The sequence below is a fragment of the Musca vetustissima genome, unplaced genomic scaffold (genome assembly GCF_032173495.1).
Source record: "Musca vetustissima isolate MV318-11 ecotype Yass unplaced genomic scaffold, APGP_CSIRO_Mvet_v1 utg21078, whole genome shotgun sequence".
Classification (NCBI taxonomy): domain Eukaryota; kingdom Metazoa; phylum Arthropoda; class Insecta; order Diptera; family Muscidae; genus Musca; species Musca vetustissima.
In genome coordinates this window covers 1-18,879 of record NW_026874612.1, presented here as the reverse complement: position 1 = coordinate 18,879, position 18,879 = coordinate 1, and positions in this window count along the sequence as shown.

The window sequence follows — 18,879 nt, the reverse complement described above, 5'->3', positions numbered from 1 at the left end:
CTATTAGTTTTTTTTTTAATTTTACGTCATGGATTCTGAGTAAAAAAATAATTTAAATAATTCCACGCCATGGATTCTGAATAAAAAAATAATTTTAAATAATCCATGCAATAAAATTATGAATAAAATTCAAATTTTATGGTTTTTTGATTATTTGGAAAGAAATTATTAAAAAAACGTTTGAAAAATATTCGTAAAATCCATTCAATGCATCGAATTGAAGAAAAAAAAAACAGCAAACGCCATCTAACGATGAAATATTGCATCCACAAAACTAAACGAAATATTGTATATTCTTAACGATTATTTCAATGTTACCATATTTTGAGTTTTTTTCGTGAAGGTTCTAGGCAATGATGGAAAATCATGGCTGGCGCCATCTGCTGATAATAATAGTATTTATTGTCATCTTGATGTACCCTGTTAAGGTGGTTGACCACACTTAACGAATATATGTTGCCATACGCTTAAATGAAGATAATAATTATTAGGCAAACGTAGAAGCAATTGTCATCCACAGTCCACGATGATGGCTCTGTGTGGATGTATTATCTAAAAATGTAAAAGATAATTTCTACAAAATAAAAATTCCAAATTAGAATACACAACACTACACACTATCTAATTTTCCCATGTAGTAATCAAATGTTATTAGCTTTATATGTTTAATCGATTAATTAAAACCATTTAAAAACTAATTTTTTTCTGAAATATTTTTTATGTTTGGATTCTCATCAGTAAGATGTAAGTAAATCTACCCCAATAAATCTGAAATGACTGGTCAAACATAAAAAATAAATATGTAATTTCTTAGCAGCTTTTATTTCAAAACCAGTAAGGAAAGTAGGAATGTCGGACTTTGATATATTCTACATACATATTCTAATAGACGTCGCCTTTTCGAAGAAACATTGACATGAAATTGAACGAACATAAATATGTAATCTTTATCAAATGTGAACCGACTAACATCAATCCGTACATATATTCTGAAACTTATGCTAAGTTTCATTTAATTCAGGCAGATTTAGAGTCGTTTATGTACAAACTTATTTAAATCGATTTATAGCAAATTTAATACACGCTATTCGGTATGCAGCACTCTTCAAAATGCAATCTCAATCAGACACCCGTGCGAATATACAGTGGTGGTCACAGAATTAAAACATTTACTGTGGTAAACATTTTTTGATCAGAAACCTTTACTCGTCAACATAGGCCTTGATCTCTGTTCGTTCTGTTGTGACTGATATATTTTTTGATAAAATATATTCTGTTCTACTTGAACAATCGATTTGATATAATAAATACCAATATCAATCGATATTTTCTCACATACTGCAAAAATATTCCTTCTTTAGTAAAGGCTATTGAAATTGAATCGTTCCTTTAGGTTAATTCCCATTTTTTGAGTTTTTATTTCAAATATGTATTCATTTTGAGAATTATTAATTGTTTTTTACTAATTCTAGCAATTTCTAGTGCATTCGGACCTTTATTTTCTATAATAAGGGTGTTTTCTGAATGTTACGTGTACTGTACAAATTATTGGCAATTTTGATAGATTTTACAGATTTTTTTCAGATATTTTTATTTGTAAATGACTCTATCAGTGCTTAGTTTACATAATTGAACTAAATTAAAGAGCTTTTTTAAAAATATTTTCAAAAAATGCAGTAAAATAAAAAATCATACAATGTTTTAATTATATGGCCACTTCAAAATCTATGTATTTTCATAAAAACCGTTATTTATGGAAAATTGCATGCAATAATTTTCTATTTTCGCACTAAATCTCTTAAGTGCAGTATATCGAAGTGTTCTGAATTAAAAAATTTTCAAAGATACTTCAAACGAATCGTGTGCTGATCAAAAAATGTTTACCACAGTAAATGTTTTAATTCTGTGACCACCACTGTATATGGAAGCTAGTCTGCATTTGCACCAATTTTAATACAATACGTCATTCTAGTCTCACTTTGATACGTTGTGCAAAGGTTTGTGTCAATCGGACCAACATTAGTAGTTTTGTGCACCATTTACCTAAAATCGAACGAAAATATATATATGTGGGAGCTATATCTAAATCTGAATCGATCTTCCCGAAACATATCACACATCATTCTGGACTCAATTCAGTACCCTATGCCAAATTTCATGCAAATCGAAGAATATATAGTGTCTTTGGTGCACCATTTACCTTAAATCGTACGAAAATGTATATTGGAGCTATATCTATATATGAACCGATTTTCACGAAACTTAGCACACATCATTCTAGGCTTAATTCAGTACGCTGTGCCATATTTCGTGCAAATCGAAATATATATAGGGACTTTGGTGCACCATTTACCTTAAGTCGGAGGAAAATATATATGGGAGCTATATCTAAATCTGAACCGATTTTTCCCAATTTCAATAGGGTTCGTCCTTGGGCCAAATAAATGAGCTCTGCCAAATTTTATCCAATTCGAATCATAAATGCGACCTGTACTTTGTTTACAATTTATCGTGGACAGACAGAGAGACGGACGGACATGCATAAATCGACTTAGAAAGTGATTCTATGCCTATTCTCAAAAGGAACCATGTGTCTATCTCGTTTCCTTTTGCCTGTTACAAACATATGCAGAAAGACATAATACCCTGTACCACAGTGTGATGAAGGGTATAAACTCACAAATTAAGGAACATTTTTTTCTTAACATGCAATGTTTGGTATGTATCTGCCCCTAAATATGGGCCAACATTGAAAATTTTTAGTAGGAAGATTTTCTATCAAATGATAATATAAACCAGTAAGGAAAGTAGTAAAGTCGGACGGGGCCGACTATATGATACCCTTCACCACTTTGAGTATATTCAACAGATGAATCCTAACAGAAGTCGCATTTTTAAAGGACCAGTAAAATGAAATTGGAACCATAAACACGTCATTCTGCAACCGATACTAAATTGTTCATTTGATCAGATATAGAAGCTATATCTAAATCTGAACCGATTTCAGGCAACTTTACACACATCATTCTAGACCTAATTTGCTACGCTGTGCCAAATTTCGTGCTTAAATCGACTCAAAAAGTGATTCTATGCATATTCTCAAAAAGGAGCCATGGGTCTATCTCGATTATTTTTGCATGTTACAAACATATGCACAAAAACATAATACCCTGTACCAGAAAAAAGAATTTGGTTCAAGAACCTCAAAACCTGGGGGCTTCCAGAAAAAATGGACCAATATTTATAATTTATAGTGGAGAGATGTGCTACCTAATAAGAACTCGACGTACTAAATTACAGTCAATTTGGTCGAAAAATCCGATCAGAACCCCCAAAATACCAAAATTACAGTCCCAATGTACAAAATTTCAGCGAATTCAGTTATAAAACGAGCCCAAAAACCCGAAAATACCGAAAATTTGGGGGTGCCCTTATATGGGGGCTTTCCGAAAAAATGGACCTTTATTTATAATATTTGGTAGGGAGATTTGCTACCCAATAAGAACACAAAGTACCAAATTTCAGTGAATTCGGTCGAAAAATGCGATTAAAACCCCCAAAATACCGAAAATTGGGGATAATCTTGTATGGGGTCTATCCGAAAAAATGGACCTTTATTTATAATTTTTGGTAGGGAGATTTGCTACCCAATAAGAACTCAATGTACAAAATTTCAGCGAATTCAGTTAAAAAACGCGCTCAAGAACCTTAAAATACCGAAAATTTGGGGGTACCCTTATATGGGGGCTATGCGAAAAAATGGACCGTTATTTATAATTTTTGGTAGGGAGATTTGCTACCCAATAAGAACACAAAGTACCAAATTTCAGTGAATTCGGTCGGAAAATGCGATCAAAACCCCCAAAATACCGAAAATTGGGGGTAATCTTATATGGGGGCTATCCGAAAAAATGGACCTTTATTTATAATTTTTGGTAGAGAGATTTGCTACCCAATAAGAACTCAATGTACCAAATTTCAGCGAATTCAGTTAAAAAACGCGCTCAAGAACCTCAAAATACCGAAAATTTTAGGGTACCCTTATATGGGAGCTATGCCTAAACGTGGACCGATTTTCTCCAATTTCAATAGGGTTCGTCCTTGGGCCAATTAAGTGACCTGTGTCAAATTTCATCCAAATCGGATCATAAATGCGACCTGTACTTTGTTAACAAAAATACATGGACGGACGGACGGACGGACAGACGGACAGACAGACGGACATGCATAAATCGACTCAGAAAGTGATTCTATGCATATTCGCAAAAGGAACCATGGGTCTATCTCGATTATTTTTGCCTGTTACAAACATATGCACAAAGACATAATACCCTGTACCACAGTGTGGTGAAGGGTATAAAAAGGCCAAGTTGTTTAAAAAACATGCCCAAACTACCCGAAATACTGAAATTTAAGATCAATCGGTCTGTGGATCCTACCCTTACCGAAACAGAGCTCAAAATACCAAATAACAATACCAAAATTTTTGTCCAAAATACAACCAGCGTTGCCAAAACTTCATTGAAAAATTAGATTTTGTTAAAAAATGATCAAAAAATTCTAAAAGTGGTAAATAATGTATAAAGAAATTTGTTAGTAACTTTGAATATAAAAATTATTTGTATACTTAAATACGAATAAGGAAATTTGAATTAACAAGTAAAAAAAGTCAGTCGGTGTTGCCGACAGATATATACCCCCCGCCTATTGTTTGCAGAGATCTTTGGAATTACACACATATTTTATTATTAGCTTTATATAAGAAATATGTTTATATCAAAGATGTTTCGGATTTAATGTTGATCAAATTTTATAAAATATTAACAATTTGTGAGGGAGGTACCGGAAGTAGTGGACTACAGTGTCCCATCTTCGGACTTGATATAGGTGTGGTAAAGATAATAGGTTTTGCTAAGTTTGGTTCAAATCTGACATTCCATTTGCTGATATTGCACTTATAAATATTGAAAATTTTGACAATTTGTGGGGAAGGTGCCAGAAGAAGTGGGCCAATGAGTCCCATCTTCAAACTTGATCTATTCTTGGTAAAGATAATAGGTTGTGCAAAGTTTGATTCAAATCAGACATTCCATTCGCCTGATATTGGATTTTCATATATTGAAAATGTTGACCATTCGTGGGGGATGTACTGGAGAGAGTGGACCAATGGGTCCCATCTTCCTACTTGATCCTGGCTTGGTAAAGATAATAGGTTGTATAACGTTTCATTAAAATCGGATAGTCCGTTTGTATGTTATTATAAAATTAATTTTAGCACAATTTTGACCATTTTGTGGGGGAGGTACCAGAAAGAGTGGACCAATGGGTCTCAAATTCAAACTTGATATATGCCTGGTAAAGGTAATAGGTTGTGCAAAGTTTGGTTCAAAACGGAGATTCCATTAGCTCGATATTGGTATTATAAACATTGACATACAGACAGACGGACAACGGACGGACGGACATGTGTAAATCGACTCCACATTTTCTGAAATGGATTTGGTCCAAATTTAGCTGTTGAAAACGACCAAACCATTTTTTCTTTGTTCTTCTGATCTCTTTAAATGTCTCAAATTTTGCATGAAGTAAGTCCAAAAAATTAGCATGTTCAGCTGGTCAAAAGGACCAAGACTTTTGTTTGAAATATTTACAGGGGTCTACGTATTCCAATATTGTTGTGTGTAAAATTTTAAACCTCTATTTCAAATATTGCTAGGTAACTTCAAAAGACCGTCTGTCATGACTAAATCGACACAGAATATCATTCTGATTTGGGGTGTCCCGTGAATATTCGAAGTCCTTGAAATAGAAATGACAACATTAATATACACACCACCTTATGGTGAAGGGCTTAAAACGTTCCTCTCCCGCCTTTGGCTAATGAGGGTATATACACTTTTCTTCGGCAAAATGTGCCTTATGGAAATATTGGACCCTGTTTCTTTGGACCAAATCCGTTTGTGTCTGGCTGGTGCGCACGATAACTCTCGAACGGAGTAACCGATTTTATTAAAACTTGCGTCATACCTTGTGTGGTTTTTCTGGGATACGTTGATACTTTTTGGGTATGTATAAATGAAGTAGATTAAAAAAATTTTAAAAACATAATTTTAAAGCGTACGAAGCGAATAGGGCAGATTTGATCCATAGATTGCACAAACCTAAAATCCGAAGATGGGGTCTATAGGGCAATATCTTCTAGTTGAAAAATTATAAATGTAAAAAAAAACCTCCACCTTCACACAAGGCATTGATATCGTAGACCAAAATGCCAAATTACTGCCACTTTAGTGGTCGACAATTTTCTGAAATAATGTTTTCTACCCTCACGAAGTGATAAAATTCATATACCTACCCTAAATATTTTACAGCCTGTTTTTGTAAAATTCTAAATGAATGAATTCGAGTGAATCACGATCAAACCCCTTAGTTTTGAAAAATGTTCATTTATTTTTTGTTGTGATTAAAAAAAAATTACATAAATAATGGTTTGGTAGTAATTCGTTCGAATAAGTTCGATTCGAATTTTACAAAAACAGGTTGTTAATGTTCAATTTAAAATATTTACTGAATTTATTTGTACTACCAACAATTCCCTTTTACTTTTCCCAAGTGTACAAACGACAGTTGGCAATATCAAAAACTCCCGACAGTTGGCAACGCTCGCTCTATTACCAACCTAACCGATCAACCACAACTTTTAACTTTGGTTGTTCGTTGTTTGCGGCTTAACTCTAGAAACAGTTTAATCGTGACACTCAAACCGAATACGACCAACCAAACGAAAAGGTAGTTAGCCGTCGCAAATGCGCAAAAGCCGTGTTAACGGAGATGAACAAAATATAAAAAACAACTACAAATACAAAAAAAAAACAACAACAAAAAATAAATAACTAAAAATAAACAAAAAATTTCAAAGTCAAACTACAACAACAAAATGATAATTTTTAAAACTAATATGAAAAAACAAAATAATTGAAGTGCTAGATTTTTCCTAAATCAATTTCCATAATATTTTCCAACGCAAAATAAAAAAACACAACAAAAAAAATATTTCATTGCCATTTTCAAAGCTGAATAATACTGCTGGTGTTGGCGTAGTTGTTGTTGCTGCTGCTCCTCTTCATTGCGACGACGATGCTGTTGTGTTTGTGTATTTGTTTGCTTTTTGTTTTTGTGTGTTAATGTATGAAATATTGTTGTTGTAGCGGTTATATGCAGCCAAGTTTTATTGACCAAGATCACCACTATTTGTTCTCATTTTAATTCTAAGATAAAAACGTCTAAATATTTTTAAAACTGTCCCCCAGCTATAGAAGTGGACCGTTTGTTTTTTTATTCTTGATGATCATTCAAGTGGCTTTTTTCAATCAAGTATTGCCAAAAACAAACTATAATGAACTTCTTTGTTTATTTGTATATTTGTGTGTGAGTGTATGTGTGTGATGATGTTGAAAATAAGCGGTTTTATGTTTTTTTTTTATCTGGTGTGTACAAAAATATTCGCCTACAATAGCCGAGTTTGGCCAACTCTGCCAAATGTGACTTTAAAACAATGACCATGTTTTGAATCTATAATTTCCCCCCTTCCCAAAACCAAAAAAACGTCAAGCGTACCAAACAAAACCACTGACAATTGACTGACTGGCTGAATGATTACGTCTTATATTCGTATAGTATATTTGTTTGAATGAATGTCAAAATCGCATTAACAGTGGCGGAAATTTACATAAGAGCAGTTACAAAAATATAAGCAAAAAAACATGTTATTGTCTCAAATTATTGCAATTTTTTTTTTATTATGTAAATTTTAGTTGTCGTAATTTTTTCTTTTGAACAATTTGTAATTTTGAAAATTTATCATTTATTTAGTTGCAAATTACATTTGGTAATAGACTCGATTGAAATATGTAAAGAATCTGTTGAATTTACTCACTTGCCTTGACACATGCCAATAAAATGTTGTCAACCATTTTATTGACTCATTCATCAAACAGATATGGATGCTGCTGTACATAAATATTTATTTATTGTACAGATGTTCTTAGAAACGAACAGTGAGTCAAGGCAAGTTGTACGAAAAAAACTAATAAAAAAATAAAAATTTTAACTATTTGAATTGTCGTTAAATGAGGTTGGATTGAAGTTTTATACCTTATTATAAAACGAATGAAGACTAATTAAATTGTAGCCAATTGGATTGGAATTCGATTAGAACCTTCTGAATGCAGAAAATCAGAATCTAAATGCTAGAACTATAATTAAAAAAACATAACCGAGTAAAAACAATATACCAGAATATGCCAAATTCAGATACAATAAAAAACCACATAATGTTCCTGAAAGGAAAAATACTTAAAAACGAAACGATGAATCCATATAAAGAATACTTCACTTAAGGTGACCCCCCATTCTCGGGGTAAAAATGTTGTTGGTATAATTCGAATCTACACTAATTAAAGAATGTCCGTACAAAATTTCAAATAAAAATTTAAAGAACTCTTGAAGATATAGCCGATTTATTGTGTCAGCATCAAGTGAAGGCTGAAGGGCTTCTCAAACTTTAAACGCGTTTTTCTCTAAACATTTTTTTGCGAATGGCGGGCACGATAACTCAAAAACTAATAATCCAATCAGTTCCAAATTTTGCAACGTTTCTCTGGGAGTGTATAGCTCTCGTATGAACTAGGATAAAGCCAATCGGTGAGGATCTTCCTTATTTTTTAACTTGGTTTTTGGTAAAAAATCGGCGATTTTCCAAAAATATTTTTTCAAAGGTCCACCATTTTGTTAATTTTAGAGCGAAGTCAATAATCCTAGTTCATACGAGAGCCAGACATGTACTCTTTCTAACACCGTTGGAATTTTCGGATTCCGATGTTCCAGTGAGGAGTTATCATGCCCGCCATAAAAAATAAGGACTTTTCTTTAATTACAAAAAACAACAACAAAACAATAACAAAAATTTTTTGTAAATTATTTTTCTTCTCTTTTAAATCTTCAATTATATATGTGCAAAGTTACAAACCTTAACAAGCATTGGTATTGATTTACTAGCCCATTGAAAATCTTGAAAAATAAAAAACAAAAAATGGGGGGGGGGGGGGGAGGTTGTTCCCTTAATGGTCATTCATCATCTCTGAACTAGAAATGATAAAATACACTGTGCGACAAGATTTTGGGGGTAGAAAATTTCCATTGGGGATGAAAGACCTTGCTGAGTATACGGAAACCTCCGGAAGGAAAAAATCGCCATGGGTCAAAGTTTTTAGATATGGTGTGATCTTTTGTTTTTGATGGCTACCCTATTATAAATGAAGAGATCATGATCATCATTTGTAGCGATTGTATGTATTTTTGGAGATTACTTTCGTTCAATATAATCGAATGAGATTTTTTTTGTAGAACATTTCATTCTTCTAACTCGATTTCTTGTGTGATTTCCGTCCTTATTTTATCCAACCGGTCTCCAATTATCACAAGATGCAATTTTTAATCCTCGCAATATTCTGCAAAAATGTTGCTCAGAAGATTTAAGATGGGGTCCTCAAAGGCGAGAATATTTTAATTAAAACTCTGTAGTTATGTATTTCAATAAATTCAGTATACATTCCTTATAGTGTAGAACTAACGGATTCGTCCGAATAACTTTCTAAAACAATATATAGTTATGTGAAATACGTCAAAAAATAAATAAAAAAATTTCGAGAAAAAAAGAACAGGTTTTCTAAATTTTTGATATTCACATACCTTGTAAAATGCATAGATATTAGTCCTTCGAAATTCTTTAAATTAGACTTCTTTCTTTAATCCTTGATTCTGTGAAAATTAGAATATACAAAATTTTGAAATTTAAATTAAATTGCAAAAGATATTCCTTCATTGTTTGGCAATTTTTTTACACAGTTTCTCATGTCGGCATACAAACGTATTCTTTGTCCAGATCCATTTCCCATGTAAAAGTTCGGGGTGTTTATAAATATGGACTAAGAGCGATTAGAATGGACTAAGAGTGATTAGAATAAAACGAATATATAATATGTTTCGTTCCGTTACAAACTCTAGTGTAATAAAAAATCATACTTTCAAAATAGCGACAAATTTTTGAAGTAAACCAAGAAGAATGCAAAAGTTTAAAAAATGGGGTAGCTCCATTGCATTGAAGCTATGTTAAAATTACATAGCACCATATACTACTCTGAGGATGAATCTACCCAGTACATTTTCTGTGAAGTGGTCTTTAATCTGCTGAGAATCTGAAATGCCAACGTACAGCCAATTCTTTTAAAAAATGCGTCAAGAAGTTTCAAAATACCTGAAATGAAAAGTGGAATGATTTTGGGTAAAATATCACAACATGGAGTTCGATCAAAATCGAATTAAAAATCGTCAAATCGTTCGGAATCACTGTAAGCATGCGAATTTGTTATTCTGTGAGATATAGCAATGCGTTTTTGCAGATAAAATGGATCGGGGACCTTTATATGCCAACCTACATTTTATATTTTCAGCGGGGCGATTGTTTGCCCTATGCGAATCACAAAATTATGAGTTATGGTTAATTCGGTCCAAAAATTCTTGGTCGTGATCATATTTAAAAAATAATAATACCAAATTATAGCCACATTACTTACTTACTTAGCTGGCTTGTGACAGAACTTTCGTTCCATAAGCCGAGCTTAGAAAAGATTTCCAGACGCGTCGGTCTTTTGCGCAGTTTTTCCTATTTGAAAGACCATTTTCGGCAATGTTGTCTTCGACTTGATCTTTCCATCGTATTCTTGGCCTTCCCCTTCTGCGTGAACTATCAGCTGTTTCGCTTTTATATGCCTTCTGGGCTGGGGCATCTTCTTCCATTCTCACAACATGACCTACCAACGTAGTCGCTGCAGCTCAATACGTCTAACAATGTCGATGTCCGAGAATAGCTGGTACACGGCCATATTCAACGTCAACGCAGATCGGCCCATACATCTTTCGGGGAATTTTTCTCCCAAACACTCATCTGCTTGTGTAAGTACCCATGCTTCAGATCCATATAACAGCACCGGTAGTATCAGCGTCTTGTAGAGTGTGAGTTTGGTCTGGCAGTTAGGAAAAAACGACTAGGTTCATCATGGGGGCTATATTGAAAATAAATTGAACATTTTTCAGGAGATTGTGTATACCTCTTGAGAAGTTTTAAATCGGCAGGGGTCCTTATATGGAATCCTATATATGTATTCAGTGAGCAGATTTTTACCCTCTGGAAATCTGAAATGTCAAATTACTGCCACTTCGATTGGAAAATTAGTCTATGACCTCGAAAATTCCTCAAATTGTATAAATCATTCAAAATTGAAAATAGTAAGAAACCCCTTATGCCCACTTCGGTGGATCGTGATTACAACAGACTGACAAATGAACAAGGAAGTAGAAAATAACGCTGGAGATCAGATCTGTAGAATACACGGTGGATACAAAAGACTAAATACTAAGTCGAATTTATGGATTATTGACTGGCACGTTGCATTACCTTAGAAAATTTGGAACGGTATACCAAAATTTAAATCGATAATTTGACTAGTACATGGTCAATTTTCAAATCTAACTATTTTCGTCTTATCGACATATTTATAAAATAAAGTATCATTCGGACTCAGAACGTATTTGTAGACTAATAATTAGGCAGGGAAAAAATTTTATTAGCCTTTCCAGAAAATCATACTAGATTTGAGCAACCTTAGCAATGTCGGGACTATGGTCCAAAATCATAATTAAATTTATAATTTTGGCGGAATCTGAAGGTATTTTGTGGTATATTGATATACTTGGACAAGAAACATTTTTGTTGCTCCATCTAAAAAATCATATGAAGCTCCCTTACATAGGTCGACACTATGGAACTTATATATCCATGTTTAAATCCAAATATATTTAATATCAGATAATTTGACCAAGAAAAATGTTTGATGGTCTTTACAAAATGTATAATAGATCGACGACCCTTAGATTTTTCGGGACAATGAACAACATAACAACATTATCGAAATAAATTATTGAAATATTTATATCGACACATCTTCAGACCACAAACTTTCTAACTATGGTATAGACCAAATCCATTTCAGATAATTTTTTTTCGATATAAAAATCTCCGTCCATTTACCTGGATTGAACACAGGTAAATGGACGATGTGCAATTTTTTCATATTTTAAAATTCGTTCTAAAATCTAATTTTTTTAACTACGATGGTGATGTCTGTCGGTCTTTTCTGTTGAAATCACGATAGAGCTCACAATACATTGATACTACTCCTAGAATGTTTGGTATTGAAAATGTCCCTTGTTCTGTGGTAGTCCCCATAAACAGTGGCTCTTCATTTTCGGTAGTTTGGGAACGTTTTGAAACTAAATGTAGATGTAATTGACTCTCTGGGGTAATGGTGGACAAAAAAAAGATTTTTATATAGCGCCCACAATAACGTTTTCCAACTATGAGGCTGTAATTTAGCATTTCAGGTTCTTGAATGGTCAAATACATATATGCCCCATAAATGTCATTAGCTAGACCTTTTTTTAAGGTTTTATTATGGGCATTTCCCCACCCAAAAGTACCACGGGTTCTTGGAGGTCGAAAATAGTGTTTTTGAAAATGTTCGATTTATTTCTACGTTTTGACATAGCCCCCACATTCTACCCATTTTTGGTATTTTTCTAACCAACGTACCTCAAATTCGGCATTGACGATTCTTTATGAATAAAATACTTCTTCCCAAAATTGTTAAATGTAAGACCATGAGTTAGACCCCAAACGATGTTCGCACTTTAAGGAATTTTGTATGGGACATATCGGTCCACCCCATTCAAGTACCTCCCTCACAAAATGGTCAAAATTAAGCTGAACATTAATTTTATAATATCATCCGAACTGATCATCAGATTTGAAACAAACTTGGAACAGCCAAATTTCTTTACCAAGGCTAGATCAAGTCAGAAGATAAGACCCATTGGTCACCTTCTTCTGGACCTCCACCACAAAGGAACAACATTTTCAATATTCATAAATCCAATATCAGGCGAATAGAATGTCCGATTTTAACCAAACTTTGGAAACAACCGAAGATGGAACCACTTGGTCCACTCTTTCTGATATCTCCCCAACAAATGGTCAACATTTTCATTTGTATAAATCCAATGACTGGTGAATGGAATGTCCGATTTGAACTAAATTTGCACAGCTTATTATCTTTACCAAGCCTTGATCAGGTACTTCCCCCAACAAAGGGTCAATATTTTACAAACTTGTAAATTTAATTAGTAAAGGAAATTGAATAACCGATTTGATTAAATCCGAAACCTCTTTGATAAAAACATTTACCTTATATAAAGCGAATAATAACACCTGTATGTAATTCCGAAGTCTTTCGCAAACCAAAGACTGAGCATAAATATCTGTTGGCAAATACCGACTGACTCTTTTTTATTTTTAATAAAGGTTAGGGCGTAGCCTACATTTTAATGTCTCACCCCCATGTCATTTTTCTGTCTCAGTGGATAAAATCCAAAAAAGATCTGTAGATGTTCCCATAAATATTATGCCACTTGTAAACATAATTTCAATGCAATGGTACCACCTTTTATAGTATTTCGTAGGTCCTCGCCTCACCAATATGACTATAAATCAGCATTTCTGGATCTCAGTGGATGAAATACTTCTTTATGGATACTTGTCACTATTGGTCTATGTAATTTCGAATATTTAGTTTTTAGAGGATAAAATACAAAGGTATCCCCAGAAATATTTTGACCTAACGGAACCGGTCCTAGCCTCATGGCCAATAAAAATGACAATAATATAACATTGCAGGTTCTCAGAGGATAAACATACCTCCTTACAAACAATTTTCAAGTTAACTATGTGGCGATCCTGCATTATTTTCGGCAGTTTGGATGCCTAGGCCCATAAGACTTCCCAAAAGCATTCGCATTTATGCCACTTTTAAACATGACTTCAAAATAATGGAACATCCGGGTGGAGTGTATCAAACGAAGGCTGAGGGTAGAAAAAATATCACAACGAAAATGTGTGGTCTCTTAATACTATAAATACCAGATTTCAAGGACAGTGTTATGGTACATGTATATCATCTGGAATCCACGAATTTTTTATGGTTGTAAAATATTCAGACATCGAACTGCCTTGCTATCTAGCTCAGATTTTGGTCAACATTTTATAAAAGAATCATTAATATATTTTTTCTGATGTTTGGTAATAGAACCTTCCATAAGAGGATGTGGTAACTGAGGTAAAACGTGGGAAATCTTCCACTTCACAAATCAATCTTCAAATATTTAATTTGCTGGGTAGGTTATGGGAAATTACACCCCAAAGAACTCACGACTTTCAGATTAAAAATAATTTGTTGTTGTTGTATATTATAATTTTTATTGTCAATAAAACCCAAAGTTACCTAATAAATTTCCTATTCTGATTATAAAAACAAAAACAACAACAACAATTCATATTCAAATCTATATTTTAATTAACACTTCTCCCTTTCTAAAGACTTCTCCAGCCCCCGTGAATGATGCTAATGAATGCATTTAAAATTTGTATGCCGGCCACTGTGTGAATGCAAACAGTGTTCAGATGAATAGTTTTGTGGCTCTCAGCAAACAATATGTGATCAAAAGAGAGGGAGTAGACCATGAGTGAACGAGAGAGCCAATAACTTAGCTCCACACAGAGTCAAAACCATATTTGTATGGTGAGTACTTGGAGCTCGAGGTTGTTGGAGTTACCAATTGTGAACAACACAACACAGAGCCATAGATACCAACGAACATGGTATGGGGGGCAACCTACACATGGATTTGTGTATGGGTTTCCAAACGGGGGTTGGTGGCGAGAGATGGAGACGTTAATGGTAATGATCAGCCAGCCAGCCGGTTAAATATTAGTACTACAAATGTTTGCACGTCTCTCTGTTAGGAGTTCGGTTTTCAGTTTTATGGACGGTTGTTTGGAATAGTTGGTGTTAAAGCGATATTGTTGTTGTTGTGTATGGATGTAGTTGTTGCTGGTGTTGTTATTGCTATTAGCCTGTTTTCGCTTGAGCAAAAATATTCGTTAAAGTATTTTGGTTATGACATCAGATGTTTTACGAGCAAAGCGTGTTTTTTTCTTCCTCTCATTGAAAAAAACGAATAGATTTTTTTTTAATAAAGACAGACTTGTCAACAGTTGAAAAAATAATAGCAACAACAAGAACAACTAAAAATTATATTAGCCAACAAAAAATAGTAAAATAAAAACTGCAATTATAAATTCAGAGCAGCATAGAAATTAAAAAAAAAATGTGTTTGCGGAAATTGAAATCCAAACGACATACTTGCAAATATTTCAAATTTTTGTCCTAAATTGCAATTGAATTATAAACACATACATAGAGAGGAATTTAATATACTATAAACACATATATACACACACAAAATATATAAGCCACTAAATGTGCAAGTCGTTAAAGTCTCTCCAGGAAAACAAACAAGGCTTATGAGTCATAGGCATCGAAAAAACGAATTGATTACTGGATGCAAACAGGCATCCATGAATATCGCTGCGGACATGTCTGCTCATCTTCATCTGTATTCCGATGCGAAAATCCCCAGACACTCTCGTTATGGCGGGCCTGTGTGGCTGTCTGCCTGTTCGTCCGTCCAACTTCTGGCATATCAAATTTTGTATTATTTTTTATTTATTTATTTTTTTCAAGCTAAACTTGAAAAAATGTCGGCAACAACGTCGTCATCGGTTTTGCTTTGTTTAGCTCTGGCTTGTGTTGATGTTCCTGTTTTATATGTGTGTGATGACGAACGATTTATTTATTGATGATTTCCGAACTTAGAACGAAATATTGAAAACGAAATGGCATCTTGGATGTGATTCTTTTGTTGGTGGGTAGAGATTGTAGTTTTATTTTTATAGAGACACTTTTAAATGTAGTTTTGATTAATAGAATGTTTTTATAATCATCTTAGTGCGGAGATCAATTAGTGGAGGAATTTTGAGAGATTTTTAATAGTTTGGATTTTTATTCAGGTTTTGTGGTTGCTCTTGAAGGTGTATTTTAAATAGAAGGCGTAAATATTCATTTATGTGGAGGGTTTTTATTTATGTATTTTTAAGTAGATAGAAGGTGTAAATTCTGGTCTATATAAATATCAAATAAATTATGCAAATTGTGATCTTTATAGATAGACAAACGGATCGGTAGATTCGGAAATGACCCTCTATCGAAGTTCAAGGTCCTAGCGCATTTTTTTGTAGTTTTGAAATTGGTAATTTAAATGGCACCAAACTTAGTATAATTTGGCTGAAAACCTGAGATTTGAGATTACTGTTTAGGATTGAGTTACAGATACAACATTTGAAAATCGTATTTATGTATACGGAGTAGTATAGTCAGACGGGGCCGACCATACGATACCCTACATAACTACCACAGAACTCTAACTTTCTGCGGATTTTTTATTCCAAGCCTGGGCAATATTTCGTGATATTTGCACTCCCTTGCCCGATTAGGTCAACAGCACCTCTTCCTTACACTGACATATTTTCCGAATATTACTAATATTAAGTACAGCCCTTCTAATTACATGTCCAGATTTCCTTCACCGTGGGTTGTGTTGTGACATCGACTCCAAAAAACACAAAAATAAAAAATAAGTTTTGAGTGTAACTCCCACATCAGAGTACATACAACAACATAATCAATTTGAAGATCAAGCACTGCTCTTGGACATAATATCAACTTCTCGGGTCTATGTCCTTCAGGAGTAACTATATACGCCATAGAATACAAATTTTGTCATTTTTCACATACAAGTTAGTGTCCATTTGACCCGCTAAATAATGACCAATCTTTACGATCCCCTTCTCCATGGGAAAGTTCACTTACTATAATTGCGGCCTCTGGAGCGACCAGAAAAACCGACAAAAATTAAGTATTTGGTCCTAAATATTAACCGATATTTACCAAAAACAATAGGGGTCTTCATTGGCCAGAGCAAAATTTCGTAAAGATTGGTCCATAACTGTGGGCTGTATCGTGTTTACAAATTAAAAGGGACAGGCGGATGGGCGGACGGACACACATTTCTAGATCGACTCAGCTAGTCGAGATATGGATCAATAATTCGCGATGTTACAAACTCTTGGGGCTGCACAAAGCTATAATACCCTGTCAACATAGTTGTATAGGGAATAAATACTGTTAGAGTACAGGATTGAGGTAGGGTTAGAAATTCGAAAATAACTAAATATGGCACAATTTGGATCTATGTGAACGGACAGGGCTGGGATCCTCCAATTTATGACTAAAATTTCTGATGGAGTGCAGAATTGAGGAAAATCATTCGATTTGCACGAATTTTGTTATAGCGTGTTGAATTAAGCCTAGAAAGATGTGTGCTAAGATTCGTGAAAATCGGATTAGATTTAGATATAGCTCCCATATGTAGTTTCGCCCGATTTTAGGTAAATGGAGCACCAAAGTCCCTGAAAATCTTTCGATTTGCACGAATTTGGTCATAGCATACTGAATTAAGTCTAGAATGATGTGTGCTAAGTTTCAAAAAAATCGGTTCAGATATGGATCGATTTACAAAATTTAGCATAGGTTGTTTTATGTATTATATATGTATCGCTTTCAACGTACAAAGCCCTAAAAATGTGTAGAGGTCAAATATTTAAATAAAGAATTTTTGCTTCTGTCATAGATCTTCTTTTAAGAGAACAAATATGTTAATTGTTTGTTGTTGTTATTATTTTTTAATTGCCAACGTATGCCACAGTTGAATGAGGAAACATGCGGTTTTGTGACAAACCACATAAGAAGTCATTAAAACAGAAATACAAATTAACCGGTTTCTTGTGTGTGTAATTATTTCGTTCAGGTCAAAGTGGTAAAAGTCAAACCAAACAAAATAGTTTTCACTTTCAAATGTTACAAGCGTAGAAAAGACTAAAATAAGTGACCAAAATTTTAGTAAAGGCTGAGTAGTAGAAAATATGCTGACTAATGGTCTAAATGTCATGGAAAAATACAGAAGTCAATATTGGTCTACACGAAAATCAATACAATAATCTTAAGCTGCTATACAATATCATCGACAAAAGTCTGGGATATTCAATATTTTATAATATTCAGACTTAGGCATAGGATTGTAGACAAAATTTTAGATAAATAAAATATTTTTTTTCAGAACTTTAAGTTTAACTTTAATAAAAATGTTTCACACAAAAAATGTGAGAAGAAAAAAGTTTGTGGGATTTTCTTTATTATAAAATGTTGGGCGCCATTTCACAAGGAGATCCGAAAAGCCTCAAGATTTACGTGACATTATTTTATTTTTATACTCTCCCAATAGTCGATCTTTTATTACTAAATCTACCATTACTCAATCCACAATTACACAAACTATTTATAGTGACTTCGGAAAAAAATGAGAAGAAAATATATTGTGGTGGCTTTATTATAAAATCAAGAAATAATTGCTTAAAATTCGGCGCCATTTCACAAGGAGATCCGAAAAGCCTCATGATTTACGTTACATTTTGTTTTATTTTTATACCCTCTCAATAGTCGCACTTTTATAACTCAAACCAATGTTATCCGAAAAAGTTCGATTTATACTGACTTCGATCTATGGAATTAATCCTAATTTGCCTCCTTAATGCTATTGTAACTTCGCGGGTTTCGATTTATGTATTTTGTGGCCAGTCAGGCCAATTTGGAAGATCAAATTCTCTGTAATTTAAAATTTGGAATATAGAGTAGCAGCCCCTATATAACAGCATCCCAATTTCGGTGTCTTGAGTATTTGGGTAGCATTTCC